Genomic DNA, 15,058 nt, shown 5'->3' on the forward strand with positions numbered 1-15,058 from the left:
ATTCATAAAACAACAAAAGATTGGAGACATCCCGGAATGATCACTGGATCGCTGCGCTACCACTTGCGGTAAACACGAGCTGAATCCGAGCCATTTCATCCGATGATGACTTATTAGGCAACAAATTGTGTCTGATGTAATCACTGAGTTGATAAGAACAAAGCAAGCGCTAAGCAAGGGGGAATTTCAAGACCATCAACCCTGACTTGAGGTCTACTTGGATGTTTTTTTTTTTTGTCTTCATTGAAGGAGCAGCAGAAATAAAATGACAATAGCAGAACACAAAGGCACTCGCTAGCTTGTTAACAGGAAGGCCTCAGGTGTCTTTTGCTCACGTCAAAAAACAGTGCGACATATTGGGAATTGCATTTTTTGACCCTTTCTGAACTCATTTTCCGGCTATGAAACGGCCGCAAGCAGCAGACATCAAACACTCTGATAGACAAGGACAGCTTGCAACATTAAAGTGTTGGCAGTGGCCGGCTGAAGCTTTCCTTTTTTTTTCCCAAAAAATACAGCTTGAGGGAAGAATAAAAACGAGTGGAACATGAGAATGTCGTTTTGCCACTCCAAATTGTTTACCAGGTTTCGGAAAGTTGGATTAAATAGAGTGCTATGCTAATTAGCTTTCAATATCAAAGGAGGAATAACTTATATATAAAAAAAAAAACTATGACATCACAATAAGGCCAAAATGTGAACTATAATACTCGACCTGTTTTTCAACATCGGCAGCTTACAAAAAAATATACTCAGTCGGTTGTGTAATTTTACACTCGATGATTGCAGGCACTCGGGAGGCCCAAATATGTCAGCCAGAAGAGATGGCTTGATTACTGCCTTGAAATGTTAGTACAAGCATACACTTGGACATTTCCTCTCCTCCAAGTCAGTCCAATCAACCTGTCAGCATGTGTCAGTCTTTTTCTCTCCATTTTTAACAATCCTTACCACTTCAGATCTGCAAAGGTTTGTGTTGAAAGGCCGCAGCTTTCTGGAAATGTCATACAAGTGAGACTTTTGCAGGTTAGCCCAATTTGTGGCTATTCGGCTCACACAAAAGAGAATATGAATTTTTTTAACAGATTTTCCAAACGGTGTTGCTAGCTGACTGGACTTGCACGCATCTTAAACCACAGAATGTTTTAACTCGGGCGAAACATGTGCGGGAACGATTTGCCCCGGTGGTACACGGAGGGCACGGCACCCATATGTTGGATCACTCGCCACCAAACTTGTCTGCAAGAAACATCAGATGCAACGTGCATTCCTCTTCTTGCGATTGTATCCACGCGCACCATACATCACCTTGCTCACCATCCGAAAATGTCGACGAGATGATTTGAAAGAAGCCTGGAATGATCTATTAACGATGTGATTGAATTGGCATAACTCACGTCTCATCGTCTTGTTTCACGATGAAATCAAAATACTTGGCCTCTGATGAGGATGAAAAATTGAGTGAAAGGAAACTTCTTTTCAGTATGACTCTCTTCTACATTCCTGATGCAATCAGATGGAATTAGCTTTCTGAAAATCAAGTTAATCAAAAACAAATTCCCACTTCCTGTTCCAGTACCTCTGGTTATGTTGTGTTCAAGCTATCTCAAGGGGTCCACAACAAAACATTTTTTTTTTTTTTTTTAGAAACCCAAAAACTTCCTCAGCAAAAACTGTTGAACATTCATATATGTTCTCTGTGGGGAAAAAATTCTGAAAAAAATCTGAAAATACCCCAAAGAGTTGGTACCCAATCATATTTCAGGGAGGTTCCTGTGCCCCTGTGGCCCCCCCTCTAGTTCCGCCAAAGCTACCCATACACACAAGTATGATGACCTACCGAGGGCGACAAGAAGCACCCATCGACAAAAACACGTTAATCATAATCACCACCAGTCATGCGAGTAATCACGTTGCCGTTTGCAGAGCGTGACATTGTCCAATTTACCGGGTAACGTGAGGAAGTCATGGAACACGTCGGACACAAATTACTGGCGAAAAAAACAGACTGGAGACGGCGCTTACATGATTCGGAGATTCAAGCGTTACAAAATGCAAATTTATATTAAAGCTCTGAAAAATATAAAGGATTTCTCGCTTCAATCCTTGGTTTATAGCAAATCTCATTTTTGCTCCCAAGCCTCAACAATCTCCATTTATCTCACAGCGGCGCTCTTAACTGTACTTCCTGACCTCCGCTAACAGAGGAAAGCCATAATATGAGAAAATATTACAGTCTAGGGCACGGGAGATCTGAGGCTTTGTGAAAAGGTAAACAAGAATTTCATCTGGGCATGTCCTATTTTTTTATTAGACCCAGGCAACAAAACTGTCTCTTTGATTGGAGAAACTTTCTTCACTATACGTTTAGCGACTATCCGTTATATCTTTTCTATTATATTTAAAGACTCCAGCGAAGAGAGGCCAGGTCCATAAAGGAACACTCGATACTCCATGAAAGCAGAGATGGAATCCACGCTGGCTCACCGCGTCCGGCCACATCACAGGCCCTCCAGCCAGGCCGTCTCAGTATGGGACTTAATGGGAATGAGGGGATTCATCCGTCTGGGAAAGCAAATTTTCAGATACAAAAGCTTTTTTATTTTTTGGTGTGCGTGCCATCTCCCTCGGAAATTATTTCGGGCTCATTGGGGTCTAACACATATTTTGCGTGTCGTTCTTTCTGTCAGATATCAGTCAAAAGATTATGAATGTCAATCATATTATTTTGGCTGCTTCAGCACATTCAATGGGAATCACAGAAAAGCGTTTTACTAGGCCAAGCGCGTACAAATATTCCAAATGAGTGCCAAGGCTTATTGTGGAAAGAATGAGTGCAGCTGCACTCTCTTTTTCTCTTTCTGCTCTGAATTTATTATTTTTTTGGTCGGTACCAACCGCTTCAATCATCTACGCAGCATGTGTGCGTAGCCGTTTGGCCGCTTCATTAGTTTGGTGGATTGACCATTTTGCAGCACTTTAACTGGCTGTGCAGTGATGTCGTTTCAAAAGGCAACATCTGATTTTGAAAAATGTTGCGTGAAAGAAGTAATTTATTTATCATTTATGAATCGTACAACACGGAGCTTGCTACTGTTTAACCTTGAAAAGAATCTCAAGAACAGCCTGAGTGAGACACGTCAGGCATGAAATGTGGTTCAGCGTAAAAACGTTTTTTTTTTTTTCTCCTATGAGGGCACTTGAGGCTGGTCAATTTGCACCTGATCATTCACAGAGAGCCGATTGCATTACCTGTATGAGTGATGGTGCATTAAAGGCATTAGATGAGTCATCGCTTCAGAGCAGCTCTTATGATTAAACTTCATCAGTGATGGGATGAAAAAGTGACAAAATTACAGCAGCCATTACATTTTTTACCCTCACTCAGTTAGAGATAATGTGAACCACATCTGGCAAAAATCATATTTGTTGTACAAATGAATATAAATAAAATCCAACATGAATGGTTGGATGAACTACAAAAGCCATCTTAGAAATTTATGAAAGTTAAACGTCTAGAAAAACTTGTATAACGCTTCAACGTCACCAGTCGTTCCCAGAACAGTTTTTATTTGTTCTCAAGCGTAAAATGTTTAGGTTGTCCACACTGGGGGAGCTGATGAGGATACCAGCCGCATCATCTTTTTTCTTAAGCTCAAGGCTACACTTCATTGACTTCTCACGCTCCCTCCTGGTGAGTCCTTCGTCTTTCCGAGTGTCCTCACAGCAAAATAGCCGTGATGGGTTTTTTTGTTTTGTTTTTAAGCAGCCAGATGGAGTCAAAGCCAGGTCAGTTAACGGCGGGTGGGGAGGATGAAAAATTTGTCTGACTAGTAGTATGTGGGTGACATCAGGCTAGAAAAGTCAAAATGCAGGCTTTCAGTGTTTCTACGATTACTATTTAACTTTAAAAGTAATTACATCACAGCGGGCATGGGCAAAGTAGATCTTGCTTTAATATTTATTGCAATAATTTAGCTAATTTATTTTAATCTAACTAAAATGTACAGGATGTATTTACGTTTTATTCATGTATTTGATAAACCGGAAATCACCCAGTTATGCATAAAATAAAATAAAATAAAATTAAGCAATGGGTCATCATGAGAACCGGTCCTACGGTTTGACAAAAAAAAAAAAAAATCTTAATTTGACAATTTGCCCAAAATCTTCCACATTACAGTAGATTAACAGAATGCAAAGGTTGTCCAAGAGGCTTGAAAAATGAAACCGAATTGAATCACCCCACTTTAAAATACATCGGCATTGTTATCGACTTGAATGTCACAAAATACCCTCACATAAACACACTGCTCCCCCTCGTGTAATCGTCGCTGTCGGGAACGATCAGTGAATCAGCTCCCACCTGTTTTATCACTTGAACACTTCTCATTAATCACAAACGCAGAGCGTCTGAGTCTTCCTTCTTTATTTATACTCAAGACACATTCGCTATAGTTATCTGACCCATCCTTCAAATATCGACTTTTCCCTCAGGCCAAATACCGCAGATACCAGTTGTTCTTTTTCCAGCAATTCCCCCAATAAAAAGAAAAATAGGAGGGGCCTGTCAATAAATGAGTATGTCAAAAAAAGCATCTTGTTTTACTATGTTATCCGGCCACAGTGGCAAAATAGACTTGAATCATCTGAGGTCAGCGCACATTAAATGTGTGGGTGTCAAAGCAGACACTATAAATCAATGGCAACCTCACAGACAGCCAAAAGCTGCTCCATTAGTCACGGGAAATACTCTTTTCGACTGCACGCTTAACATTAATAAAGACTCACATTAGCCTTTACAAACATAATCATGCTCAGTTATGATTAACAGTGGACGTTCTAAAGTTCAGCGTAATTTATGAAATGACTCTGGCCGACTTTCAACAAAATGTCGGACCTTTAGGTATTGTGTACACGTCACTATATGACACTAACCTCTAATATGGCCTGTTAGCTCAGTTGGTTAGAGCGTGGTGCTAATAACGCCAAGGTCATGGGTTCGACCCCCATACGGGCCACGTACTTTCCAAGTCATTGAAGTTCATTGTATGCCAAAAACTTGTATATTAGTGCTTTACCAACAAATTTAAATAAAACCGTGGCTCCTGTCTCACCCCCACCAAAAATTTGGAAATGTAATGGCAATTAAGACAATATAAATGCTTTGGTAAATTTTAGTTACCATAAAAAATTTCAAAGGTCTGACAAAACATGGAAAGCTGGAAAATCACTTAAAAAATTTTGATGATCATTTTGACCTCAGCTGTGTTGAACACACGCGCGCAAACAAAATAATTTTCATGCCATCCTGGAAAATTGTACATCTTCAATCAATTCTAAGTTTGTCATATAGTTCTGGACAGACAAAATTCAACCACATCTCGAGATGGACCACCATGCAAGCCGTGTTATTTTGATTCTGTATCGTATTCCTTTCTTAAAATGTCTCCTGAAGCGCTCAACCCTTTATTTGCTTGTGTCACGTTTCGCACCAAAAAAATTGCTCTGTCGGCGAAAAAAAAAAAAAGACTCCCAAGCGTGTTATTATAGTGGTTTAAACGTGATACACGTAGAAAGAAAAAAAAAGAAGAATCTCATGTCTAAAGCGAATAGGCACACATATGTTTTTTGGATTGAGCGGGATAGAAAAACACCAACGGAGCTAATTTATGTAGTTGAAGGCTCAAATTATTTGTCTAGCTCTGTTACTGGAGGAAAGCATCCATTTTGTTAATATGATGCTTGCTCTCCCGCAGAACATTTTCATTACGTCGGTGTTGTGTGATTTGACATAAAACAGATTTTAGATTCTCGTCCACCAGCAGATTATCCATCATTAACCTCAGAACTTACCTTACAATTTTGAAACGGGGTGTAGTCCTTTCAGTTTCCTCTTTGGTAGCTCAAATTGGTGCTACAAAGTCTGGAAATGGACTTAGCACGTTGAAAAAAAATCTTCCACTGCTTTCATCTTATGGATCTTGAGCATGAGTTTTGCTAAAGCTGAAGGCATAGTTTGGTCTCTGGAGGTCACAGAAGGTCACTGGAAAAAAAAAAAGCACAAATTTAATCTTAAATTGGTCTTATTTGGAGCAGACATGTTTTATTGCAATCACAGGTGCACCTGAGAATGTGTGCGTACACAATTTCTGAAGGCATCCAGAGCCAGCCAGTGCTATTTGAGCGGCCTCACTTTTCCAGATGTGAAATTATGGCAATGAGAACTTTCAAAAAAAAAAAAAAAAATTGACAACAAAGGAATGACTCTATGCAGTTTTTTTTTTTTTTAACGCAACATGTTGTGGAAAATGGTGGTCAGCATCTAAACATGGTTTGTTTCAAGCCTTCACTTTCTTGGCAGCGTCCACCAGAAGGAACCAGGTTTGCTTTCGACACGTGAGGCGGCGAAAAGAAAAGCACAGATGTGCGCTCCACGCCGTCTCCGCAAATTAAATTGTCAGCACTGATTGCGTCACTTTTGACCGCAAAAACGCGCCGTTGGTCCAAGTCTACTTGTCAACTTTGAGATGGTAATGAAGATACAAGTTTGTTGTGGTCCGTGTCGCCGCTCACATGTGGAAAAAGGTTTTATAGCTTGGAATGAATGGCCAAATCTGTTACATCAAATTCAGGAAGGTTGTTATTGGGAAGATTATTAGCGGCTTTTATGATTTATTAGCAGACAAGTAGCATGAAGACATTTTTACTGTAAATCCATCCATCTAGTTTCTTTTTCATGGGTGAACTGGAGTCTATTCCAGTGAAGTACGGGTTTGATAAAAAGTCTCGATGACGCGTGGCTATCGCAGACGCTGAGGCACGGTCTCGGAATCCAGACTCGTCGTGTCCTTTGCGTGAACAGGAAGCGCTTCTGTTTGGCGCCCGAGGGGGGGGGGGGGGGGGATCAGCACGCCCACCGAGCCTTCGTGCAATGAGACCATTTGCATCGCATGCTATCTGGGATTGCCCGAGGAGCATTTGATGTGTTTGTTGTTGTGTGTGCTGAGGCTAAACGTGACATTAAACCTTTTGTTTTGTTTGGTGGCTTTTGCAAATGAACTGTTGACTGAATCAAAATAACTTTTCAAGCCAATGAAATGAACAAAAAAAAAAAAGGCTGAATCTCACTACGAAGTGGAGGTGAACACACTTCACTTCAAAACGAGAAATTTAAAAGAAATGTGCCTTCAAGCTGTGAACAGCCACTTGCAGTTACTGTTCAATTAAATAGACAAAAAAATAAAAAAATTACATGTTTTGTCACCACATAACTTCTGAATATCTGTTTGATTGAATGCTAACAAAAATGCATAAACACAAACGGTGGAGCAATACAAACATAATAATTGGCACATGTATATCTTCTTAATCCACTGTGAAGAACAACTAAAGCTCTTACTGAGCAATCATGACCATCTACAATCTACATTATGTATTTGTATTCTACTGCCCTCTGGTGGCCAAGGTGGACACACCATACGTTTGTGGTAAAGGCCCTCATTCTACCAGTCTTGGTAGAACTTTACCTCGCCCTGTGATTCCCATTTCTGCCCTGCACTCCAGGAGCTCACCTCCCTTTAGGCTCCCCCACCTCCTCCTCATGCTACTTTTGCCTCTCACAAAGACAAACTTTGCAACAAAATTAGTTGACTGCCACTTTCCAAAAGATAAATTCTAACTCAGTTAAGAATCTGTTAAAAAAAAAAAAAAAAAGATATCCGTCAATTTTGAATGAGCTAATATCGTCTGATTAAATCAGCCGGCCGATTAATCGTCGAGGCCCCATTAACATTATGAAACAGAAGTCTTGCTTTTGTGCTTTTTTTTTGTCGAGTCAGCAAATATTTACTGGGACTTGTTTCCATGCCAACAATACAGAGAGCATCTAAATAGGTCACTCACAGTTCACTTTTTCAGTTTTAACTGTCACTTTTTGGAGCAGTGTGCATATTGTTGATACTCCGCCAACTGTAAGTGGTTATAAGTTGACAGCTCAAAGAAAAATGGAGAGCGAAAATTGGAAATTCGGAGAAGAATAGACTGTCGAATTTGCAGTCATCCTCTTTCCAGCCAGCACAAAGCCAGTCTGCTTAGCATGCTAGGAGACAACCTGTCATTTGAAAAGCTATTATGAGACCATGAAAATGAATTCTTAAATAAATTGACCTTTGACTATTTGAAAAATTCTTTGTGGCCTTTTAAGAGTATATTTGAGTGCCCTTCACGTCGAGTCTTCAATGAAGCGAACGTGCATGTTTTGGCAATGTGAGACGAATATGCTAATGTCACACAGATTCAAATCACAAGAACATTTTGTCCGCTCGATTACAATCATCAAACCGGGGATAATTACTGGAATAAAATCAAATGATGAGTAATATGACAACTCTCAAGAGAGCATCTGCTGACCTTCAAAAGATACCATCAGGTTAGTTTGGGAAATGAGACACAATTAGAATTAAACATGAACTTAATTCTTGTATGGTTACGACATTTTATGTGGCGCGACCAGTTACGTCGACTTATTTTAATTATGCAATTTGAGTCTATATATGGAGTGTACTTTTAAAATCTTTGAAGGACGCACAGATGTTGCGGACATCAAAATTCTTTCTTTTATATGAATGTAAGTACTTTTCCTGCCTCATATTCAAGAGGCCAGAAGTTATTCTAAAGAGCTCCTCTTTTATAATGGCATTTTAAAAATATTTTTCATACATTGTGTACGCCAATCACGTCAATCACAAAAAAAAACCAATGACTGTAACCTTGCAATTATTTCCAATGTGAGTTATAATGAGATTTATATAAGCATCTGCTAAATGCATAACAGTAATCTACTTGCCCCTCAAGGTCGGGAAGGAAAAAAGACATTTGCAGGTCTTCTAAGGTAAAGCGGCGGCCATCTGCCTCAACCAGGTTCACTCTGTTGTATCTGAAAATAATCATTTAATTGCTATCTAGATGGACACAGTATAAAAATATTGTGCATATGGACTGAATATTATAATTGCCAAGCTGCATTATTGTTTCTTTTCTAATTTTGTGTTGGATGACTACAATGGCGACACTGCCATCTGGTGGACACAGCATATATGCAGCAAAACTCGAACTCGTGTTCGACAGAGACTGTATGTGCGACTAAAGTGAGGCAAGTGAAAAGATTATGCACAAGTTGACATCTGCATAGTATAGTGAAATATAAGATGTTAGAAAGGAGAGTTAAGACAAAAAGGTTCACATGCGAACTGACCTTTTTTAACACTTGCACCTCCCACGCACCCTCAGCACTTCCTGCGCAGGGCCGCACTTTTCCATTGTGGTGCAAACGGGTGACAAACTGCACTTTAGCCCTTCACGAACATCTGAAGGGACAAAATAAAGATGTGCTCATGTATAATGTGCTATTCTCCCAAGACACCTATTTCGGAAATCAATCTAACCAAAATATATTTTTTTTCTATTAGTTTGATGGACTTGCAAAGGCTTGTGACACAAGAGGGCGCTTTAAGCAAAGAAAGCCTTTTACCAAGCAAGGTGGGCTTCCTCTGTCAGGTTCATTGATTGCCTTTGTGTGTGACGGGTGGTGGTGGTGGTGGTGGTGGTGGTGGTGGGGGGGGGGGTGTTGACACCATGCGTGTGATGTCCTGATTGTTATTCTGCAGCAGCAGCTTTGCAGAGGCTTGCTGTTGTCATGCACCCCATTGGTCAGAAATATGGAGGTGTTGGGTTCTATAGACATACAATAGATAGATCTGTAGGCTACTGTATGGCCGGCATACAGTGCAATCTAATAGACAGTTTGCAAATACGCTCTGGACATCTAGTGGAATGATTTTTCAATACTGCACTGCTGCAGAACAGCAGGGATGGCACGTCGTGTTGAAACACGTTTGCTCCACTTTAACTAGAACACGATTTGAATTCTTCGAATTGAAGTGGAGACCTCAATCATATTTCACTTTCATCTACTGTACAAAAAAATATGTGCAGCAAAAAGGGAACAAAACGGTGGACGTGAAGGGAGCTCTTGTATATTTGATAAGAAAATATTATATTAAATAAAACAACATACTGGATCGTAACAGTCCACCATACAGGTTGACCTACATAATTCGTCTTGCATATTTATTACCGATGGGATGAACTGTCAGTTTCCTCACCTCATATATGGATGGAGCTGCTGTATAATAAACACATTGAAAGAAAACATATGCGCATGTGTTTTGTAGAGTGCAATGACAAGGGTGTTGCAAAGCTACGCCTTTAAGAGCATCACATTGTTATTCTGGCTTTGTCCACAAGCTGAGAGTGGAGGTGGACAGATAGTGCTTGTTGTGGGGGATGGAGAAGGTGTGTGTGTGTTTGCAGGAGTCTCGTCTTATAAGTCTTCAGAGGCTCGTATGGATTGGAGAGAGAGAGGGAAGGAGCGAGGGAGCTCCAAGAGCATATAGGACGTCCTCTGCATCCGGCACGTTTTAAGGCCTCGGCTCAAGGAGTCACACATTGATTTCGTTGGGCCGTGTTTCTCTGGGAATGCCGTGTTGCGGGGTCTCCACACTGGAGGGCTACTAAGCCGCCCATTAAGGAGCCAATAATGTTTGTCATTATGTGAGGAGTGCAGCTGCCACCGCCGCTGATCCCTTAGCCTTGTCGTGCTATTGCTAACCGCTCAGCTTAGATTTTTGCTATCTTTGTTTTTATTGTAAAACAGCAGCTCAAATCAATCAATGCATTAAGTGTTGTCAAGCCGCTGCGCCACTCTATGCCGTGATGGAAGCTAATTGAGCTGATGGAAAGGCGTCCGCAGCAGTGAAGGCAGAGTGAGGGATGAGAACACCCAACACACATGGAAATGGAGGCTCAGTGAATCATTCCCTCCTCTTACGCCCACATAGACGGCTAGTATAGTTGCAATGTCAATCTTAATCCAACTCGTTTTCCCATCTGTCAGTCATGTTTGGCTTGCCACCTACCCGTTTAACCAGCGCTCATTTACAGGACCTGCTTAACTTTTCTATCCAGCAAAAATGTAGTAGAACCCATCCATCCATCCATCCATCCATCCATCCATCCATCCATCCATCCATCCATCCATCCATCCATCCATCCATCCATCCCCATTTTGTTGCTATTGTTTGAGATTTGAAGAACGTAATAACTGGCATCAATCTGAATTTTTTTAACAACTGCCTGAAGCAAAACGACAAAGTGAACATACGGCTCATGTCTCAGGTTTCTATTTTCACGCTAAATTATTAAGTCGGTCCGGTGTGTTCATGATTTAGTGCACCGCCAACATCCATTTGAGCTCAGCTCCACCGCACAAATGCCAAACAAAGATGAGAGGATACATTGCTTGTGACATTTAAAAGGAGTCATTATTGCATGTCCATTGTCAGCATCCTCCATGTCCTATAATGAGAAGGTGCATACTCAGGACAGAAATGGATTCAGTCCCGCTTAAATGCAACACCTCTAGTCTGGTGTTATTTGGACCCCGTGATTCACTGTGATTCACTGTGTGTTCTCGCTGTTCTTCTGCAGAGATGAGCTCAATGACCAAAGGCGGGTGGGGTGTGTGGGGGCAATAGCAACGGGAACATGGATCATGGGCATGTTCGTGTGTGTGTGTAGGCAGCGTCACGTGTGTGAGTGCCACATTGGACAAAGAGAGGAAGCGATGGAGTCCTGACTCATGAACAAGTGCCACATTTGTCAGCTCACTTTTAGAAATAGACATATCAGGTTGCGACTTGAGAGAAGAAGGAAGGAAGAAACATCACACGAATTGTTACAGCCAACTGGAAGAGTGTGTGTGTGTTTGTGTGTATTTGTTCTTGTTCGAGTTTTAACAGAATATCGCCAACTGTTTTCCTTCTCCTTTATAAACATTGTAATGGGACCAATGTACTATAATTTAAATTGAGCCCATATGGATGCAGTTTTAACGTGTTCCCATTAGAATTGATAGTAGTCATGCAAATGGTTTGAACTCAGGCTGTTGCATTCCTTTAGTTCACCACTAGATGGCAAAATAATTGACACACTGTCCCTTTAATTAAAGCACGACATGCTAGCAACTGAGTAATGTGCAACGTGCTACATTTGTCGTTCATTTGTGCAAGCCTTTTAACTTTGCAAAGTCGAATTCTTTCTTAGTGGTAGTGGTGCAATTCCAAATAAGAGCATAGCATCTCCCAGTGACCATGTGGGTGTGTGGTGGGTTGTTTTCAGCTGCATTAGTAGCCAAAGGCCATGCAGGAAAGACACAGACAGGAAGGGGAAATAGAGTTTACCGGCCGCCCACCGCTTCTGTGTCTCCTGTGCTCGCAAGCCCACGGACCAGAGTAAAAAAAAAACAAAACATGCACGCTTACTTGCAGACAAAGCAACAACCAAAAAGAAGTCAAGCCGAAGCAAACAAAAGGTTTCAAGGCGCATCTATAATAAATGACGGCAGTGTGACATTCTTGTGCAAGCTGCCCACACGGCCCAGCCCGTTTTGTACCTGCCGAGTCGGTCGTGATGCTCCAACAACAAACAAAAGAAAAGACGCCAAACTGATGTGATCACATTCCGACATTCACGATAATTTGCTTTGCATGTCACGCAAGAATCAAATATGATTATAGTGTCACAAGTGAGTCATGTGACAGCTGTCTGGCTAGCAGCTTGCACGGACTGATGGAAATGGACAGAATGGGTCACAATTGATCCAAATTCTTTGCAAAAATTCGGTCCTTTCAGAAAGTAGAAACAAATCAACATAATAGCAGCAGTAAACTTTACAAAATCAAAGCCGTAAGCCCTTCCACAACACTACTGGCATGCCGCGCAAGCTACTGCGCTCTCTTGCTGACTGAAAATTCTGGTCCAAGTCCAACTTGCCTGAGGTTTTAATAGGAAATTTGTTGAAAAATTGACTTTTTAATTAGTTGTATACAAATGGTTATGTCTCTCGAGTGCAAACATGTTTGAAATGGGAAAAAAAGTGCTGCCTTCATGAGTTAAAACGCTTTTATGTTTTTTTTACTGCTGCCCACTCTTACGCATACACTTATGATTTTATTTCTAAGTGTGATTTATTTAGAGTTTTAAAATGTTATGTCTTCTTTAAGGTGTTTGATAATTGAGGTGCAGTAGCGGGATGTAACCAGCAGAGGTCCTTCTCTCACCGAATGTCACTTTGTCAGTGTGAAGGCCTCATTTGAAGTGAGGAGTATTTGAGCTGAAGGAAAGTATGCTTAACAAAACAATAGTAAGGGGGATGGCGGTCTTTCAAATCTAGTTAATATTTTGGTCACATTTAAATGCAACGTCGCAACTATGCTGGGAGAGACTGACTCATAAGTGGTCCCTACACAGTCTTGTTCTTGGAGGAGGCAAGCCCCCCCCACCCCCTGCCCTTCAGGGTTTCCCACATCCCCATTGAACTTTCCACCCACTCACTGAGGAATGCACAAAGAGGGAAGAGAGTGGGAGGAGCAGGGGGGTCTGCGAGGGGCAGTCATGGGGGCATTAATGGAGAGGAGATTTCAAACACAAGCTTGTTCCTTTTTGTTTGCCTTTCGGGAAGCTCTAAAAGTATTATTTGAAGTTGTCGACATTAAATATGTCAAAAGTCAAGATGAAGATCTTTGCACAAATCGCCGTTATAAAGATTCGAATCTCCTTCCACAGAAACAGAGCCGCTCGGTGTGCGCTTTTATCGAATGACGAAGGCGTGAGCGCGCTTGACGTGATATCCTGCGTTTATGTACGCATGGCGGTGCCTCGTGTGGCAACCCTGAGAAATGAACACCTGTTTCGGTCATGTGATATTGCAAAAAAACAAAATGGGCCGATAGGATTTTATGCCAATAGGAAGACTGAAGGCAGAATTCTGGAACTACATGGTGTGGCGGATAACAGGTGATAAAAGGTGCGCCTGCTTCCAATTGTAAATAAAAAGCCGCCGTCTGTCTTATGACTGCAAAAAAAAAAAAAAGTGGGTGACATTTTGGTTGCATCATGTGTATATAGAATCATGTCTGCAGCCAAATGCCACCGCCATCAAAGCCAAACAGGGAGCTTGCTGCACAGAGCAGCCTGGACGCCCTTGGAGAATTTATCGTCCCGCAAAACGTCATACCTGGCCGCACCTCATGGAAAAACTATTAAAAAGAACTTTTGCTAATCGCCAAATACCCCGCTCTGCTTTTAATTAATTTGAACATTTGGGGATTAGACTGGCCGCTTGGATTGGAGTGCGTTTAAGAGCACAATGCAGCAGCATTGGAAGCTGTGGGTGGAATGTGGAAGAGATTTCATAAGAGGAGGCGGGTGGTGGCGACACGAGATATTCAAGCTGACGTTCACGCTCTCTCCCAGCATTGAGGACAGTGACCCCACCCCACCCTGTAACATGTCATATTTAAAGTTACAGTGGACAGAAGTTGGCTTGACCTTTCGTTTCAGGTCAGCTATGCTGTCCTGATATCTTTGAAGCCTCCAGAAGGCCACAAAGGAAGGCCAGAGGTTCATTCATGTGAGAGGTTATCAAAGGTGATGTCCAAAGGTAAAGCTCCCCCAATCAAGCGGGAAGGGCAAACAGGGATGGGCGTATTTGCCTTTTCACGTGCAAAATCGATGAGCCCAGATGGCAGCTTGTTTCTTTGCTATTTACTCCGCGGGCTCCATGACAAATATCCCGGCAGCCTCGCTTCCCGGCTAGCCGACCTCGCAGGTAAGCAGAACAACACACCCCTCCCTCGCTCTAAACTACAGTGGCTGCCAAGAGTCAAAAGATTTAAAAACGCTGGATCATTTCACACTTAATAAAAATAGTGTGTCCATATTTTCCTCCATGTTGAAATTCTACACAGGAGTCCCAATATCTTTTTCCGTGTTGTCAGCCTCTGATTCTTGCTCATCTGAGGCTTAAAAGTAGTCTTTTTTTGTTCCATGGACAAAAATACAAATTGCTCACATGAGACAATGTGTGAATATTTTTAGTCAAGAGGAGATTCCAGCTTGTTAGTGGAGTCTGGCATGGAACCAGACTTCCCTTCAC

The 15,058-nt window shown here is 41.6% G+C and overlaps 1 long non-coding RNA gene and 1 other non-coding gene across 2 annotated transcripts in view; one reads left to right on the top strand and one right to left on the bottom strand.

The window, feature by feature from the left end:
- Window positions 1-2,293: 2,293 nt before the first annotated feature.
- LOC148388547 (uncharacterized) overlaps window positions 2,294-15,058 on the bottom strand; it is a 33,778-nt gene continuing 21,013 nt past the window's right edge. Inside the window, exons 4-6 of the long non-coding RNA XR_015861995.1 lie at window positions 9,257-9,368; window positions 5,857-6,046; window positions 2,294-2,565 (exon numbers count right to left, since the gene is read on the bottom strand). This is a non-coding gene — a long non-coding RNA (uncharacterized LOC148388547). The remainder of the gene's footprint in view (window positions 2,566-5,856; window positions 6,047-9,256; window positions 9,369-15,058) is intronic.
- Window positions 4,948-5,021, top strand: trnai-aau (transfer RNA isoleucine (anticodon AAU)). Its single transcript has one exon. It is a non-coding gene; the product is annotated as a tRNA-Ile (tRNA).

This window comes from Syngnathus floridae, chromosome 13, assembly GCF_059516105.1.
Source record: "Syngnathus floridae isolate MCC-2025c chromosome 13, RoL_Sflo_1.0, whole genome shotgun sequence".
NCBI lineage: Eukaryota > Metazoa > Chordata > Actinopteri > Syngnathiformes > Syngnathidae > Syngnathus > Syngnathus floridae.